At 42.8% G+C, this 20,108-nt stretch overlaps 1 protein-coding gene across 1 annotated transcript in view; it reads left to right on the top strand.

Moving 5' to 3' along the window:
• Positions 1-20,108, top strand: part of arl8b (ADP-ribosylation factor-like protein 8B) — a 28,644-nt gene that overhangs the window by 2,156 nt on the left and 6,380 nt on the right.

Raw genomic sequence — 20,108 nt, 5'->3', positions numbered from 1 at the left:
CCACTCTGCGCTGCAACACTGCCTGGCTGGGGTCTGTGCGTCTGAAGAGCTAAGTGAAAGATTCATTTTTAGAAGCGCCACGCACAGGTATAAAAGTTGGTCTAATTTACTTGATACGAAAGTCTACTGAAGTGAGACTTGGTCCTTGTATTTCTTGAAATTTACATTTTGTTCACAAGCTAGACTTTTTTTTTGTGTGTTTTATTAGGATCACCATTAGCTGTTGCAAAAGCAGCATCTTCTCTTGCCTCTGAGATCTACACAAGGTTGTTTTTCTATGTTTGAGTTTCAACTGATATGGAAGAGAAGACAACGCTTCTACTAGTCATACTCAATCTCACAGGCAGAAACATTACAAATCATGCTGATCAGTTTTTTTGTGTGTTGATGTAATTGTAGCAGAACAAAAATATTTTGCCTGCTAAAAAAATCTGAGTGATTGGTAGATGTTTTAATATTCCTGCCACGGGCTGGTGGACCAAAAAGGAAATTGTATGCCCTGATGTTGGGTTAGTGCCACTTAAAAGTTTGTTTTGGGGAAATTTCCAGCACTATACATGCTCAGCCATGCATTGAAGTCTTTTTTTGCCACCAGTGATTTGAGTTTTATATTATTAGCCTAAATTATGAGTAGTGGGCTATCTTACATACGTCTGCAAATGCGATGATGGATGGAATGCTTTATTATAAAGGTGAATTTTTATGGTGAACATTTGCTTCCCCAAACTTGAAACTCACGCTCAGTCTATGCATACGCTAGTGATTTCGCTGTTTGTTACTTGTCTTATTGGCTGAGGGAAAGTAAATGTGGACAGTTATTCTAACATCTTCAAAGTGCACGTTAAGGACACAAGTCATTGCATTCTCGACTTACATGTTCTGTTAAGATTAATCACCATCATCTAAATGTGATTTTTGTCATTTTGAGCACTGTGGGTGGACACACTCATCAGGTTACACACCCAATGCATATGGGTACGGTCAATTTCTCAAATGTCCGGTAAATTAAAATGTCTGGCACCACATTTTAATAACGGAAACCCTGCTACACACAATACCGCATAATGACAGTGAAAACATTTTTTTGTTTTTTACATTTTTGCAAATGTATTAAATGAGTTACAGAAATCTCATTTACTTAAGTATTTACAGCGCTTTGCTACGACACTCCAAATTGAGCTAAGTTGTATCCAATTTCCTTTGATCATCCTTGATTTCACTACAACTTGATTGGAGACCATTCAAAAAAATATATATATTTCACCTTTATTTAACCAGGTAGGCTAGTTGAGAACAAGTTCTCATTTGCAACTGCGACCTAGCCAAGATAAAGCGTAGCAATTCGACACATACAACAACAGAGTTACACATGGAATAAACAAAACATACAGTCAATAATACAGTAGAACAAAAGAAAACAAAAAGTTTATATACAGTGAGTGCAAATGAGGTAAGTTAAGGCAATAAATAGGCCATGGTGGTGAAGTAATTACAATATAGCAATTAAACACTGGAATGGTAGATGTGCAGAAGATTAATGTGCAAGTAGAGATACTGGGGTGCAAAGGAGCAAGATAAATAAATACAGTAAGGGGATGAGGTAGGTAGATAGATGGGCTGTTTACAGATGGGCTGTATACAGGTGCAGTGATCTGACAGCTGCTCTGACAGCTGGTGATTTAAAGCTAGTGAGGGAGATATGACTCTCCAGCTTCAGAGATTTTTGCAGTTCGTTCCAGTCATTGGCAGCAGAGAACTGGAAGGAAAGGCGGCCAAAGGGGGAATTGGCTTTGGGGGTGACCAGTGAGATATACCTGCTGGAGCGCATGCTACGAGTGGGTGCTGCTATGGTGACCAGTGAGCTGAGATAAGGCGGGGCTTTACCTAGCAGAGACTTGTAGATAACCTGTAGCCAGTGGGTTTGGCGACGAGTATGAAGTGAGGGCCAACCAACGAGAGCGTACAGGTCGCAATGATGGGTAGTGTATGGGGCTTTGGTGACAAAAAGGATGGCACTGTGATAGACTGCATCCAGTTTGCATCCAGTTTGTTGAGTAGAGTGTTGGAGGCTATTTTATAGATGACATCACCGAAGTCGAGGATCGGTAGGATGGTCAGTTTTACGAGGGTGTGTTTGGCAGCATGAGTGAAGGATGCTTTGTTGCGATATAGGAAGCCGATTCTAGATTTAATTTTGGATCGGATATGCTTAATGTGAGTCAGGAAGGAGAGTTTACAGTCTAACCAGACACCCAGGTATTTGTAGTTGTCCACGTATTCTAAGTCAGAGCCGTCCAGAGTAGTGATGCTGGACGGGCGAGCAGGTGCGGGCAGTGATCGATTGAATAGCATGCATTTAGTTTTACCTGCGTTTAAGAGCAGTTGGAGGCCACGGAAGGAGAGTTGTATGGCATTGAAGCTCGTCTGGAGGTTAGTTAACACAGTGTCCAAAGATGGGCCCGAAGTATACAGAATGGTGTCATCTGCGTAGAGGTGGATCAGAGAATCACCAGCAGCAAGAGCAACATCATTGATGTATACTGAGAAGAGTCTGCCCGAGAATTGAACCCTGTGGCACACCCATAGAGTCTGCCAGAGGTCCGGACAACAGGCCCTCCGATTTGACACACTGAAGTCTATCAGAGAAGTAGTTGGTAAACCAGGCGAGGCAATCATTTGAGAAACCAAGGCTGTTGAGTCTGCCAATAAGAATGTGGTGATTGACAGAGTCGAAAGCCTTGGCCAGGTCGATGAATACGGCTGCACAGTAATGTCTCTTGTCGATGGCGGTTATGATGTCGTTTAGAACCTTGAGCGTGGCTGAGGTGCACCCATGACCAGCTCTGAAACCAGATTGCGTAGCGGAGAAGGTACGGTGGGTTTCGAAATGGTCGGTAATCTGTTTAACTTGGCTTTCGAAGACCTTAGACAGGGTAGGATAGATATAGGTCTGTAGCAGTTTGGGTCTAGAGTGTCACCCCCTTTGAAGAGGGGGATGACCGTGGCAGTTTTTCAATCTTTGGGAATCTCAGACGATACGAAAGAGAGGTTGAAAAGGCCAGTAATAGGGGTTGCAACAATTTCGGCAAATCATTTTAGAAAGAGAGGGTCCAGATTGTCTAGCCCGGCTGATTTGTATGGGTCCAGATTTTGCAGCTCTTTCAGAACATCAGCTATCTGGATTTGGGTGAAGGAGAAATGGTGGGGGCTTTGGCGGGTTGCTGTGGAGGGTGCCGGGCAGTTGACCGGGGTAGGGATAGCCAGGTAGAAAGCATGGCCAGCCATAGAGAAATGCGTATTGAAATTCTCAATTCTAGTGGATTTATCAGTGGTAACAGTGTTTCCTAGCCTCAGAGCAGTGGGCAGCTGGGAGGAGGTGCTCTTATTCTCCATGGACTTTACAGTGTCCCAGAACTATTTTGAGTTAGTACTACAGGATGCAAATTTCTGCTGAAAAAGCTAACCTTAGCTCTTCTAACTGCCTGTGTATATTTGTTCCTAACTTCCCTGAAAAGTTGCATATCACGGGGGCTATTCGATGCTAATGCAAAACGCCACAGGATGTTTTTGTGCTGGTCAAGGGCAGAGAGGTCTGGAGTGAACCAAGGACTTTATCTATTCCTAGTTCAAATTTTTTTGAGTGGGGCATGCTTATTTAAGATGGTGGGGAAGGCACTTTTAAAGAATAGCCAGGCATCATCTACTGACGGGATGAGGTCAATGTCACTCCAGGATACCCCGGCCAGGTTGATTAGAAAGGCCTGCTCGCAGAAGTGTTTTAGGGAGCGTTTGACAGTGATGAGGGGTGGTCGTTTGGTTGCAGACCCATTACGGATGCAGGCAATGAGGCAGTGATTGCTGAGATCTTGATTGAAAACAGCAGAGGTGGGGCGAATTAGTTAGGATGACATCTATGAGGGTGCCCGTGTTTACGGATTTGGGGTTGTACCTGGTAGGTTCCTTGAAAATTTGTGTGAGATTGAGGGCATTAAGCTTAGATTGTAGGATGGCCGGGGTGTTAAGCATGTCCCAGTTTAGGTCACCTAGTAGCACGAGCTCAGAAGATAGATGGGGGGCAATCAATTCACATATGGTATCTAGGGTACAGCTGGGGGCAGAGGGAGGTCTATAGCAAGCGGCAACAGTGAGAGACTTGTTTCTGGAAAGGTGAATATTTAGAAGTAGAAGCTCGAGTTGTTTGGGTACAGACTTGGATAGTAATACAGAACTCTGCAGGCTGTCTTTGCAGTAGATTGCAACACCGCCCCCTTTGGCAGTTCTATCTTGGCGGAAAATGTTATAGTTAGCGATGGAGATTTCAGGGTTTTTGGTGGTTTTCCTAAGCCAGGATTCAGACACGGCTAAGACATCCGGGTTGGCAGAGTGTGCTAAAGCAGTGAGTAAAACAAACTTAGGGAGGAGGCTTCTAATGTTAACATGCATGAAACCAAGGCTTTTACGGTTACAGAAGTCAACAAATGAGAGCACCTGGGGAGTGGGAGTGGAGCTAGGCACTTAACCTCCACATCACCAAAGGCTATACCAACTGGTCGTCTAGCACGTTTGGAGCAGAGAGTAAAAGGAGCAGGTTTCTGGGCACGATAGCATAGATTCAAGGCATAGTGTACAGACAAAGGTAAGGTAGGATGTGAGTACATTGGAGGTAAACCTAGGCATTGAGTAATGATGAGAGAGATATAGTCTCTAGAGACGTTTAAACCAGGTGATGTCATCGCATATGTAGGAGGTGGAACAACATGGTTGGTTAAGGCATATTGAGCAGGGCTAGAGGCTCTACAGTGAAATAAGACTGTAATCACTAACCAGGACAGTAATGGACGAGGCATATTGATATTGGAGGGAGGCATGCGTAGCCAAGTGAACATATGGGTCTAGTGATTGGTTGGGCTGACTGGGGACACGGCGATTCAGACAGTTAGCAGGCCAATGCTAACAGTTAGTAGGCCGGGGTTAAACAAGCTAGCAATTAGCAGACCGGGGCTGGCAAGCTAGCAGTTAGCAGACCGGGGCAGGCAAGCTAGCAGTTAGCAGACTGGGGCTAGCAAGTTAGCCTTTGGGGGACGTCACGATGGGGGTAAGTCTGTTTTTGCCTCTTCGTGCGGTGACGTCGATAGACCAGTCGTGGAATTAGTAGGGTTCCAAGTAGCTCTAGATAGCTAGCAGGCCGGTTAGCAGAATGGGCCTTCAGCGGTCGTCGCGCCTGAGGGGCCTGTTGGAATCCTCGGGCAGAATATGTCGGTATTCCAGTCGTAGAGGATCGGCGGGGTTCCGTGCCCCGTACCGGCAGTAGAAGGGGTCCGGATATTGAAACCCAGGAGTGGGCTTTGGTGGTAGCACAGGAGCCCTGGCCGAGCTAGCTTCAGGCTAATTGGTGCTTGCTCCGGGATGGAAACGCTAGCTCGGAGTAGTCACCCGGCATTGCGGTTAGCTAGTTGCGAAGATCCAGATGAAAATGTTCAGAGTTTGCTGTAGGAATCCAGGGATATGGGGGAAAAAATATATAAAATAATAATAGGTCCGTTATGCTCTGGTTTGAGTCACGTTGTTTGAACTGGCGAGAGCTTTCCGAGCTAAAGGTTAGCTGATGACTGCTAGCTATGGTTTGCTGACTGATAGCTGGTAGGTAGTTAGCTGGCTAGCTTCAGTTGAGGGATTCCAGATCCGAAGTAAATAGAAATACTTTAGGGAAAAAAACAGATCCACGCCACATTGGGTGAGGCGGGTTGCAGGAGAGTATTTAGAAGTTGAGGTTTAGGAAAATATTTTAAAAAGATATGCGAAGAAAAATATGTTAAAAGATATATACAAGGGACACGACAGGACAAAGACGTCTGACTGCTACGCCATCTTGAAATGTAATCCTAGACCATCTGTGGCCAATTCAATTGGTTAGACATGCTTTTATAAAGAAACACACCTGTCTATATAAGGTCCCAAAGTTGACAGTGTCAGATCAGAAACTATACCATGAAGTCCAAGGAAAAATTGTGATGAGCCATATCTGGGGATGTGTAATTTTTTTTCTAGACTGTTAAGTGTCTGAGAGCACAGTGGTCTCCATCATTGGGACATTGAAAAAATATGGAACTGCCTAGAGCTGGCCGTCCCAACAAACTGAGCAACCGGGCAAGAAGGATCTTGGTCAGGGAGGTGACCAAGAACCCAATGACTACAGAGTTCCTTGGCTGAGATGGGAGAACCTACCAGAAGGACAACAGTTTCTACAGCACTTCACCAATCTGGGCTTTATGGGAGAGTAGCCAGATGGAAGCCACTCCTGAGAACGCCTGGAATTTGCAAAAAACCACATGAAAGACTCCGAGCATAAGGCAAAATATTCTGTGGTCTGATGAGATAATGCGAAGTGCCATGTCTGGAGAAAAAAACAAGCACAGCTCATCACCTTTCTAACACCATCTCCACCGTGAAGCATGGTGGTGGCAGCATCATGCTATGGGGATGCTTTTCAGTAGCAGGGACTTGGAGACTGGTAAGGATAGAGGGAACCATGAATGGAGCCAAATACAGGCAAACCCTTGATGAGAACCTGCTTCCGACTGCAAACGACCTTCAACTGGGGGCGAAGATTTCCATTCCAACAGGACAATGACCCCAAGCATACAGCCAAAGCAATGCTGGAATGGCTTCAGAACAACAATGTGAAAGTAGGGCTGGGCGTTATGGCCAAAATATAATATCATAATGTTTTAAAATAATTAAGGTATTTTACGTTTTTGATTAATACAAGTTTTAAATATGCTTTATGAGTAGTTCATGAACCTAGGGTGACAACACAAATTATACACGATTTCAATTGGGCTTTCTCCATTCTGATTTATATACTGTTCAATCCAACTTAAAAAAAAATAAAAATGTAATCGGCATTTTTGTACATTTCTGCATTTCCTGCACTTTAGTTATTTCCACACTTGTGCCACGCAGGGCTGCGTGATATGGGCAAAACTGTTGGAATCATGGGAATATAATAATAATAATAATAATTATTATTATTCTTATTATTTTAGTTCTATAGTTGGAATATAGTGGGTGTCACCTTGAATGCGTTGTTGTTTGACATGATAATGAATAAGCCAGGAAGGAATTATTGACAAGGTAGGAACCATAGTGTTGGTCAATGTTTCCAGGTGACCCTAATTAGTGTTACATTCCATGTTTTATTACCTCATGTAGCTAACAACTTTCATGTTATACCTATTCCTCTCTAAGATAACGTTACACAAACAATATTCTTATCTAGGGGTACCAGGCTGTATTAGCTATCTACTTGTGCTCTGACTCTTAGCTGTCTAGCTAGCTTGCTTAATGTATTAACTAGCGATTAGCATTAGCAGCTAACAAGATTTAATTTAGTCACAACTTGCTAAGAAAAGACAAACTAGCGGACAGTAGTTTGCAGAGTAAGATACACAATCTAATAGTGTAATTGTAGAACGTTTGTGGAAAGCCAGCATAGTTTTCACCAACTGCTCTCTCCTTGATTGACGGTGCAGGGCTTGGTGTGGGAAGTGGCCTGCAGCAGGCGGAGGTAGAAAGAAGACTCAAGTAGCATACAGAGTAAACCACCACTCCCCATCTAACTTAAACAGAGCTTGAGAAAATCTACAAGGAAGAATGGGAGAAAATCCCCAAATCCAGATGAGCAAAGCTGATACATGCCTAAAATGACTCAAAGCTGTAATCGCAGCTAAAGGTGCTGCGTAAATGAGATTTCTGATTTCTATTTAATCCATTTTGAATTCAGGCTGTAACAACAAATGAGGAATAAGTCAAGGGGTATAATACTTTCTGCAGTCAAATATACATAATTAGTCCTGACTCCTGACCCATGGACAGGCATAATTGGGTTCAGGAAGCAAGGATATGGTCCCGAGTTGGAGGGCTCCCCCTACTGCCACAGTGTTGTTGTCTTTGCTCCCTTTGACTCAAAGCCGTCTTTTCACCAGATGTTGGTAAAACAAGCAGGACAGGATTTCTTACGCAATCACTAGTGTAACAACTAGAGGTCGACCGATTTATGATTTTTCAACGCCGATACCGATTATTTGAGGACCAAAAAAGCCGATACCTATTAATCGGCCGATTTATTAAAAAACATAAATTGTACTAATGACAATTAAAACAATACTGAATGAACACTTATTTTAACTTAATATAATACATCAATAAAATCAATTTAGCCTCAAATAAACAATGAAACGTTCAATTTGGTTTAAATAATGCAAAAACAAAGTGTTGGAGAAGAAAGTAAAAGGGCATTATGTGCCATGTAAGAAAGCTAACGTTTAAGTTCCTTGCTCAGAACATGAGAACATAGGAAAGCTGGTGGTTCCTTTTAACATGAGTCTTCAATATTCCCAGGTAAGAAGTTTTAGGTTGTAGTTATTATAGGAATTATAGGACTATTTCTCTCTATACGATTTGTATTTCATATACCTTTGACTATTGGATGTTCTTATAGGCACTTTAGTATTGCCAGTGTAACAGTATAGCTTCCGTCCCTCTCCTCGCTCCTACCTGGGCTCAAACCAGGAACACATCGACAACAGCCACCCTCGAAGCAGCGTTACCCATGTAGAGCAAGGGAAACAACTACTCCAAGTCTCAGAGCGAGTGACGTTTGAAACGCTATTAGCGCGCACCCGCTAACTAGCTAGCCATTTCATATCGGTTACACCAGCCTAATCTTGGGAGTTGACAGGCTTGAAGTCATAAACAGCGCAATGCATTGCGAAGGGCTGCTGGCAAAACGCACGAAAGTGCTGTTTTGAATGAATGCTTACGAGCCTGCCAGTGCCTACCATCGCTCAGTCAGACTGCTCTATCAAATCATAGACTTAATTATAACATAACACACAGAAACACGAGCCTTAGGTCATTAATATGGTTGAATCCGGAAACTATCACGTTTATTCTTTCAGTGAAATACGGAACCGTTCCGTATTTTATCTAACGGGTGGCATCCATAAGTCTAAATATTCCTGTTACATTGTTTTTATAAGATAAGTTTAATGCTAGCTAGCAACATACCTTGGCTTCTTACTGCATTCGCGTAACAGGCAGGCTCCTCGTGGAGTGCAATGTAAAGCAGGTGGTTAGAGCGTTGGACTAGTTAGCCGTAAGGTTGCAAGATTGAATCCCCAAGCTGACAAGGTAAAAATCTGTTGTTCTGCCCCTGAACAAGGCAGTTAACCCACCGTTCCTAGGCCAGGTCATTGAAAATAAGAATGTGTTCTTAACTGACTTGCCTAGTTAAAAGATATTTATATACACTGCTCAAATAAATAAAGGGAACACTAAAATAACACATCCTAGATCTGAATGAATGAAATAATCTTATTAAATACTTTTTTCTTTACATAGTTTAATGTGCTGACAACAAAATCACACAAAAATAATCAATGGAAATCCAATTTATCAACCCATGGAGGTCTGGATTTGGAGTCACACTCAAAATTAAAGTGGAAAACCACACTACAGGCTGATCCAACTTTGATGTAATGTCCTTAAAACAAGTCAAAATGAGGCTCAGTAGTGTGTGTGGCCTCCACGTGCCTGTATGACCTCCCTACAACGACTGGGCATGCTCCTGATGAGGTGGCGGATGGTCTCCTGAGGGATCTCCTCCCAGACCTAGACTAAAGCATCCGCCAACTCCTGGACAGTCTGTGGTGCAACGTGGCGTTGGTGGATGGAGCGAGAGATGATGTCCCAGATGTGCTCAATTGGATTCAGGCCTGGGGAACGGGCGGGCCAGTCCATAGCATCAATGCCTTCCTCTTGCAGGAACTGCTGACACACTCCAGCCACATGAGGTCTAGCATTGTCTTGCATTAGGAGGAACCCAGGGCCAACCGCACCAGCATATGGTCTCACAAGGGGTCTGAGGATCTCATCTCGGTACCTAATGGCAGTCAGGCTACCTCTGGCGAGCACATGGAGGGCTGTGCGGCCCCCCAAAGAAATGCCACCCCACACCATGACTGACCCACCACCAAACCGGTCATGCTGGAGGATGTTGCAGGCAGCAGAATGTTCTCCACGGCGTCTCCAGACTGTCACGTCTGTCACATGTGCTCAGTGTGAACCTGCTTTCATCTGTGAAGAGCACAGGGCGCCAGTGGCGAATTTGCCAATCTTGGTGTTCTCTGGCAAATGCCAAACGTCCTGCACGGTGTTGGGCTGTAAGCACAACCCCCACGTGTGGACGTCGGGCCCTCATACCACCCTCATGGAGTCTGTTTCTGACCGTTTGAGCAGACACATGCACATTTGTGGCCTGCTGGAGGTCATTTTGCAGGGCTCTGGCAGTGCTCCTCCTGCTCCTCCTTGCACAAAGGCGGAGGTAGCGGTCCTGCTGCTGGGTTGTTGTCCTCCTGCGGCCTCCTCCACGTCTCCTGATGTACTGGCCTGTCTCCTGGAAGCGCCTCCATGCTCTGGACACTACGCTGATAGACACAGCAAACCTTCTTGCCACAGCTCGCATTGATGTGCCATCCTGGATGAGCTGCACTACCTGAGCCACTTGTGTGGGTTGTAGACTCCGTCTCATGCTACCACTAGAGTGAAAGCACCGCCAGCATTCAAAAGTGACCTAAACATCAGCCAGGAAGCATAGGAACTGAGTAGTGGTCTGTGGTTACCACCTGCAGAACCACTCCTTTATTGGGGGTGTCTTGCTAATTGCCTATAATTTCCACCTGTTGTCTATTCCATTTGCACAACAGCATGTGAAATGTATTGTCAATCAGTGTTGCTTCCTAAGTGGACAGTTTGATTTCACAGAAGTGTGATTGACTTGGAGTTACATTGTTGTTTAAGTGTTCCCTTTATTTTTTGGAGCAGTATATAATATTTTTTTTTTAAATTGGCAAATAGGTGGCCACAAATAACGATTTCCGATTGTTATGAAAACTTGAAATCGGCCCTAATTAATCGGCCTTTCCGATTATTTGGTCGACCTCTAGTTACAACTACGATTTCTCAAAAGCAGAAAATGGTGATCCTTTGTCCAGATTCTTTGGAAATTGTGATCCTTTCTTATTGGCATAGCAGCAATTTGGATGTGCAAGATCAAAGACCGAAAGAAGCTAGCTGATCAAAATATTGTGAAAGGCAGTTGTAGGTCCAATAGAACAGTTCCAACAGAACAGAATGAACTTAATGACCTATGCCATGCTCTGACTCCCTTCAGCAGCATGCTTGCCTCAACACCAACATAGTGTTTTCTACTGTCATAGCTAACAATAAAGATATCAGAAATTGATCAGGATTTGATACTTAAAGCTTCCAGGTAGCCTATAATTCCACGTATGTCTTATAGGATGTAGAACGAGTAGGGTAGGTGTACCTATTAAGCCCACCAAAATCTAAGTTTAGACATTTCTAACATGCAGTTGAAGTCGGAAGTTAACATACACCTTAGCCAAATAGATTTAACTCAGATTTAACTCTTAATTCCTGATATTTAATCCTAGTAAAAATTCCCTGTCTCAGGTCAGTTAGGATCACCACTTTATTTTAAGAATGTGAAATGTCAGAATAATAGTAGAGTGATTTATTTAAGGTTTTATTTCTGTCATCACGTTCCCAGTGGGTGAGAAGTTTACATACACTCAATTAGTATTTGGTAGCGTTGCCTTTAAGTTGTTTAACTTGGGTCAAAAGTTGGGTGAATTTTGGCCCATTCCTCCTGACAGAGCTGGTGTAACTGAGTCAGCAATTTAGGCCTCCTTGCTTGCACACGCTTTTTCAGTTCTGCCCACAAATTTTCGATTGGATTGAGGTAAGGGCTTTGTGATGGCCACTCCAATACCTTGACTTGACTTTGTTGTCCTTAAGCCATTTTGCCACAACTTTGGAAGTATGCTTGGGGTCATTGTCCATTTAGAAGACCCATTTGCGACCAAGCTTTATCTTCCTGACTGATGTCTTGAGATGTTGCTAAAATATATCCACAATTTTCCTTCCTCATGGTGCCATCTGTCTGTCTTTAAAATATAATTTGTAAAAATCCAAGTAACTTCACAGATCTTCATTGTAAAGTGTTTAAACACTGTTTCCCATGCTTGTTCAATGAACCATAAAGAATTAATGAACATGCACCTGTGGAACGGTCGTTAAGACACTAACAACTTACAGACGGTAGGCAATTAAGGTTACAGTTATGAAAACTTAGGACACTAGAGGCCTTTCTACTGACTCTGAAAAACACCAAAAAGAAAGATGCCCAGGGTCCCTGCTCATCTGCGTGAATGTGCCTTAGGCATGCTGCAATGAGGCATGAGGACTGCAGATGTGGCCAGGGCAATAAATTGCAATGTCCGTACTGTGAGAGGCCTAAGACAGCGCTACTGGGAGACAGGATGGACAGCTGATCGTCCTCGCAGTTGCAGACCATGTGTAACAACACCTGCACAGGATTGGTACATCTGAACATCACACCTGCAGGACAGGTACAGGATGGCAACAACAACTGCCCGAGTTACACCAGGAACGCACAATCCCTCCATCAGTGCTCAGACTGTCCGCAATAGGCTGAGAGAGGCTGGACTGAGGGCATGTAGGCCTGTTGTAAGGCAGGTCCTCACTAGACATCACCGGCAACAATGTCGCCTATGGGCACAAACCCACCATTACTGGATCAGACAGGACTGGCAAAAAGTGTTCTTCACTGACGAGTCGCAGTTTTGTTTCACCAGGGGTGATGGTCAGATTTGCGTTTATCGTCGAAGGAATTGGCGTTACACCAAGGCTTGTACTCTGGAGCGGGATCGATTTGGAGGTGGAGGGTTTGGCATGGTAGGGGCGGTGTCACAGCATCATCTGACTGAGCTTGTTGTCATTGCAGGCAATCTCAACGCTGTGCGTTACAGCGAAGACATCTTCCTCCCTCATGTGGTACCCTTCCTGCAGGCTCATCCTGACATGACCCTCCAGCATGACAATGCCACCAGCCATACTGCTCATTCTGTGTGTGATTTCCTGCAAGACAGGAATGTCAGTGTTCTGCCATGGCCAGCGAAGAGCCCAGATCTCAATCCCATTGAGCACGTCTGAGACCTGTTGCATCGGAGGGTGAGGGCTAGGGCCATTCCCCCCAGAAATGTCCGGGAACTTGCAGGTGCCTTGGTGGAAGAGTGGGGTAACATCTCACAGCAAGAACTGGCAAATCTGGTGCAGTCCATGAGGAGGAGATGCACTGCAGTACTTAATGCAGCTGGTGGCCAAACCAGATACTGACTGTTACTTAGGATTTTGACCCCCCCCCCTTTGTTTAGGGACACATTATTCCATTTCTGTTAGTCACATGTCTGTGGAACTTGTTGAGTTTGTCTCAGTTGTTGAATCTTATGTTCCTACAAATATTTACACTTGTTAAGTTTGCTGATAGTAAACACAGTTGACAGTGAGAGGATGTTTCTTTTTTTGCTGAGTTTAAGATACTTTTGTACCTGTTTCCTTCAGCATCTTCACAAGGTCCTTTGCTGTTGTTCTGGGATTGATTTGCACATTTCGCACCAAATTATGTTCATCTCTAGGAGACAGAACGCGTCTCCTTCCTGAGCGGTATGACGGCTGCGTGGTCCCATGGTGTTTATACTTGCGTACTATTGTTTGTACAGATGTATGTGGTACCTTCAGGCACTTGGAAATTGCTCCCAAGGATGAACCAGACTTGTGGAGGTCTCCAATTCTTTGGGGCTGATTTCTTTTGATTTTCCCATGATGTCAAGCAAAGAGGCACAAGGTAGGCCTTGAAATACATCCACAGGTACACCTCCAATTGACTCAAAGGATGTAGATTAGTCTATCAGAAGGTTCTAAAGCCATGACATAATTTTCTGGAATTTTCCAAGCTGTTTAAAGGCACAGCTAGCTTAGTGAATGTAAACATCAGACCCACTGGAAATGTGATACAGTGACTGATAAGTGAAATAATGTCTGTAAACAATTTTTGCCAAAATTACTTGTCATGCACAATGTAGATGTCCTAACCGACTTGACAAAATGATAGTTTGTTAACAAGAAATTTGTGGAGTGATTGGAAAAATGACTCCAACCGAAGTGTGTAAGCTTCCGACTTCAACTGTATACAACCCTGATTTTCATTTAAAGAAGTGGAGATACAATGAAAGATTAATATGACTTTATTTAAAAAAAATTCAGTGCGATGATAAATGATTGATAAAATATGTGAATGTTCGGACTGGACTTAATGGGTACAGAATGTGTCCTTTAAGCCCATGGGTGTTCCAAATAAGCCCACTTCTTAAATAATCAATTTGAATTTATTTCCAAATGCCAAATTACAAACTGAGTTCTTATGTAAGCTTAAATTATAATTATATCCCCTAAAGTTATTCAAATCAATTGATTATTACTATTCATCATGGAAGTTGCATTCATAACGGGGTTTCCGCAGTGATAATTTGGGGCTAGGATTTTGTTCTTGCCAACTAGTACAGACCTTAAACTAATCATAGACTTCAATCAAGAGTTGATTAGTTGAATCATGTGTGTTACTGCTTGGTTAGAACAAAAACCTACACCCGCACTGGCCCTCTGTGGATAAGACACCATGCACAAACAACTTTTTATGAATTTTCTGAAAGCTGGTTTACATTTGCTGTACTCCTATTCTTGTTAATTATACTGAACCAAAATATAAAGGAAACATGCTACAATTAATGGTTTTTCTGAGTTATAGTTCATATAAGGAAATCAGTCAATTGAAATCATTTCATTAGGCCCTAATCTATTGATTTCACATTTTACATTTATGTCATTTAGCAGACGCTCTTATCCAGAGCGACTTACAAATTGGTGCATTCACCTATGATATCCAGCGGAACAACCACTTTACAATAGTACATCTATATCTTTTTTTGGGGGGGGGGTTAGAAGGATTACTTAATCCTATCCCAGGTATTCCTTAAAGAGGTGGGGTTTCAGGTGTCTCCGGAAGGTGGTGATTGACTCCGCTGTCCTGGCGTCGTGAGGGAGCTTGTTCCACCATTGTGGTGCCAGGGCAGCGAACAGTTTTGACTGGGCAGGGGCGCAGCCATGGGTGGGCCTAGGAGGGCATAGGCCCACCCACTGGGGAGCAAGGCCCAGCCGGTCAGAAGGCGTTTTTCCACACACGGGCTTTATTAGAGACAGAAATACTCCTCAGTTTCATCAGCTGTCTGGGTGGCTGGTCAGACGATCCCACAGGTGATGAAGCCTGAAGTGGAGGTCCTGGGCAGGCGTGGTTACATTTAGCCTGCGGTTGTGAGGCCGGTTGGCCAAATTCTCTAAATTGACGGAGGTGGCTTATGCTAGAGAAATTAGCATTCAATTCTCTGGCAAAAGCTCTGGTGGACATTCCTGCAGTCAGCATTCCAAATGCACGCTCCCTCAACTTGTGACATCTGTGGCATTGTCCTGTGACCCAACTGCATTTAGAGTTGCCATTTATTGTCCCCAGCATAAGGTGCACCTGTGTAATGATCATGCTGTTTAATAATCAGCTTCTTGATATGCCACACCTGTCAGGTGGATGGATTATCTCGGCAAAGGAGAAATTCTCACTAATAGGGATGTAAACAAATTTTGTAAGCAAAATGTAAAGCTTTTTGTGCATGTGGAAAATGTCTGGAATCAGGTCAGCTCATGAAACATGGGACCGACACCTTAAATCTCCCTCTACTGTTGGACCAAAAATTTGAAACACCTAGACGAATGAGGGACAACAATATGACAATGTCCTGTATCTAACTGCATGAGTAGTCATTTTCTTGTCCCTCATTTGTAAAAAAAAAAATGTATCACTACTTGTAGGTCTTCTATCCATGATATCCTTCAACCTTGATCTTATTCTTATCTCTCTGCATCAATGACTACCTGTCCACTCCATACATCTTGGAGAGAGTACAGAGGCTTTCAATTTTAGTAAAGGAACCATGGATGCATGATATGCATAACGGTAGTTTGAGTATTTTAATCAACTTAAATCTGAAGAAATGCTCAGGTTTATTGAATATCAGGGATATCAACACACAATCCCCATGTTTCAATGCATACTGGGCTTAATTGGATGATTGCAATGAATTATGTTAACCTGTTAGGGCTGGGAGGCAGTATTTACACGGCCGGATAAAAAACGTACCCGATTTAATCTGGTTATTACTACTGCCCAGAAACTAGAATATGCATATAATTATTGGCTTTGGATAGAAAACACCCTAAAGTTTCTAAAACTGTTTGAATGGTGTCTGAGTATAACAGAACTCATATGGCAGGCAAAAACCTGAGAAGATTCTGTACAGGAAGTGCCCTCTCTGACCATTCCTTGGGCTTCTTGACTCTTTTTATTGAAAACTTAGGATCTTTGCTGTAACGTGACACTTCCTACGGCTCCTATAGGCTCTCAGAACCCGGGAAAAAGCTGAATGACGTCGAGGCAGCCCCTGGCTGAAAAACATTAGCGCCTTTGGTAAGTGGTCTATCAGAGGACAATGAGACTGAGGCGCGTGCACGAGGGGACCCCATGTTTTTATTTTCTCTCTCTTTGTACTAAAACACAGATTCCCGGTCGGAATATTATCGCTTTTTTACGAGAAAAATGGCATAAAAAATTGATTTTAAACAGCAGTTGACATGCTTCGAAGTACGGTAATGGAATATTTAGAATTTTTTTGTCACGAAACGCGTCGGGCGCGTCACCCTTCTTTACACTTTACACTTAGTGTCTTGAACGCACGAACAAAACAGGATATTTGAACATAACTATGGATTATTTTGAACCAAACCAACATTTGTTATTGAAGTAGAAGTCCTGGGAGTGCATTCTGACGAAGAACAGCAAAGGTAATAAAAATGTTCTTATAGTAAATCTGACTTTGGTGAGGGCTAAACTTGGTGGGTGTCTAAATAGCTAGCCCTGTGATGCCGGGCTATCTACTTAGAATATTGCAAAATGTGCTTTCACCGAAAAGCTATTTTAAAATCGGACACCGCGATTGCATAAAGGAGTTCTGTATCTATAATTCTTAAAATAATTTATGTTTTTTGTGAACGTTTATCATGAGTAATTTAGTAAATTCACCGGAAGTTTGCGGGGGGTATGCAAGTTCTGAACGTCACATGCTAATGTAAAAAGCTGGTTTTTGATATAAATATGAACTTGATTGAACAAAACATGCATGTATTGTATAACATAATGTCCTAGGTGTGTCATCTGATGAAGATCATCAAAGGTTAGTGCTGCATTTAGCTGTGGTTTGGGTTTATGTGACATTATATGCTAGCTTGAAAAATGGGTGTCTGATTATTTCTGGCTGGGTACTCTGCTGACATAATCTAATGTTTTGCTTTCGTTGTAAAGCCTTTTTGAAATCGGACAGTGTGGTTAGATTAACGAGAGTCTTGTCTTTAAAATGGTGTAAAATAGTCATATGTTTGAGAAATTGAAGTAATAGCATTTCTAAGGTATTTGAATAACGCGCCACAGGATTCCACTGGCTGTTACGTAGGTGGGACCTTCCCTAGAGGTCCCACCTTCCCTAGAGAGGTTAAAATAATTTTTTGAATATTTTCCTCTATTTGGAAACCAATGGTCTGGGGTGTAAATATACACTATATACAGTGAGGGAAAAAAGTATTTGATCCCCTGCTGATTTTGTACATTTGCCCACTGACAAAGAAAGGATCAGTCTATAATTTTAATGGTAGGTTTGTTTGTACAGTGAGAGACAGAATGACAACAAAAAAAATACAGAAAAACGCATGTCAATGTTATAAAATGATTTGCATTTTAATGGAGGAAAATAAGTATTTGACCCCTCTGCAAAACATGACTTAGTACTTGGTGGCAAAACCCTTGTTGGCAATCACAGAGGTCAGATGTTTCTTGTAGTTGATCACCAGGTTTGCACACATCCCAGGAGGGATTTTGTCCCACTCCTCTTTGGAGATCTTCTCCAAGTCATAAGGTTTCGAAGCAGACGTTTGGCAACTCGAACCTTCAGCTCCCTCCACAGATTTTCTATGGGATTAAGGTCTGGAGACTGGCTAGGCCACTCCAGGACCTTAATGTGCTTCTTCTTGAGCCACTCCTTTGTTGCCTTAGCCATGTGTTTTGGGTCATTGTCATGCTGGAATACCCATCCACGACTCATTTTCAATGCCCTGGCTGAGGGAAGGAGGTTCTCACCCAAGATTTGACGGTACATGGCCCCGTCCAACGTCCCTTTGATGCGGTGAAGTTGTCCTGACCCCTTAGCAGAAAAACACCCCCAAAGCATAATGTTTCCACCTCCATGTTTGACGGTAGGGATAGTGTTCTTGGGGTCATAGGCAGCATTCCTCCTCCTCCAAACACGGCGAGTTGAGTTGATGCCAAAGAGCTCCATTTTGGTCTCATCTGACCACAACACTTTCACCCAGTTGTCCTCTGAATCATTCAGATGTTCATTGGCAAACTTCAGACGGGCATGTATATGTGCTTTCTTGAAGGGAGACCTTGCGGGCGCTGCAGGATTTCAGTCCTTCACGGCGTAGTGTGTTACCAATTGTTTTCTTGGTGACTATGGTCCCAGCTGCCTTGAGATCATTGACAAGATCCTCCCGTGTAGTTCTGGGCTGATTCCTCACCGTTCTCATGATCATTGCAACTCCACGAGGTGAGATCTTGCATGGAGCCCTAGGCCGAGGGAGATTGACAGTTCTTTTGTGTTTCTTCCATTTGCGAATAATCGCACCAACTGTTGTCACCTTCTCACTAAGCTGCTTGGCGATGGTCTTGTAGCCCATTCCAGCCTTGTGTAGGTCTACAATCTTGTCCCTGACATCCTTGGAGAGCTCTTTGGTCTTGGCCATGGTGGAGAGTTTGGAATCTGATTGATTGATTGCTTCTGTGGACAGGTGTCTTTTTTACAGGTAACAAGCTGAGATTAGGAGCACTCCCTTTAAGAGTGTGCTCCTAATCTCAGTTTGTTACCTGTATAAAAGACACCTGGGAGCCAGAAATCTTTCTGATTGAGAGGGGCTCAAATACTTATTTCCCTCATGAAAATGCAAATTAATTTATAACTTTTTTGACATGCGTTTTTCTGGATTGTTTTGTTGTTATTCTGTCTCTCACTGTTCAAATAAACCTACCATTAAAATTATAGACTGATCATTTCTTTGTCAGTGGGCAAACGTACAAAATCAGCAGGGGATCAAATACTTTTTTCCCTCACTGTACTACAATATTATGCAACGTTAGTGTTGATAATATTGAACAATATTCATTTATTTACATTCTGTATAGAGGGTGCTAATTTTTCTTTTTAAGCCCATCTGAGAGATGTAAAATTTACAAAAGAAGCATCTATTTATAACAAAGCAAGGTTCATTTAACAGTAAAATAAGACCAATTGCATTAAATGTTAGCTATGAATGCTTGAGATCTATTATATTTTTGTGGTTCACTAGTTATGCTGCCACAGTATTGACTCTGACATGTGTTACTGTTAGCATGAAAAACACATTTTCAGTTGGCAAGAAATGGCATACTAGATGGGTATTAATAAGTACTGTCGTGCATATGTTAACACATGAATCTCGTAATTTTACATTGTCAGATCACTTATCTGAGAAGATGCTACAAATATCTGAAAAATGTCTGAGACGCCCCATACAAATATTTTTTGCAGCTTTGAAATTGGCCAATAGTAGGAACTTACACAACTGTCAATAACTTAATAATTTAACATCTGATTGGCTTAGAATTAAAAGCTTGTATGGATACAACTAAATGAACTGGTTAAAACATTAAATAGCAGAAAATGTTTATTTTTGTCTTTTGAATCCAAATATTGAAGTGGGTTTAATGGGGACGTGGGCTTAGTAGGTACACTTACCCTAACTCTTCCATCAGTGCTGTAGTGAATGAGATACTTACCATTGATAGGGAAGTGCCCATGTGGTTGGTTGTAGTCTGTTTGACTGAGTAAAAAAGGAGTAGGGTGTGGGTGGTGGTTCCAGCTAGGCTTCAGTCATGAGACCTTTTGCACCCACTTCCTCTTATCCCTGGTCAAGTG

The sequence above is a fragment of the Salmo salar genome, chromosome ssa22 (assembly GCF_905237065.1).
Source record: "Salmo salar chromosome ssa22, Ssal_v3.1, whole genome shotgun sequence".
Lineage (NCBI taxonomy): Eukaryota > Metazoa > Chordata > Actinopteri > Salmoniformes > Salmonidae > Salmo > Salmo salar.
This window is presented reverse-complemented; position numbering and strand designations above follow the sequence as displayed.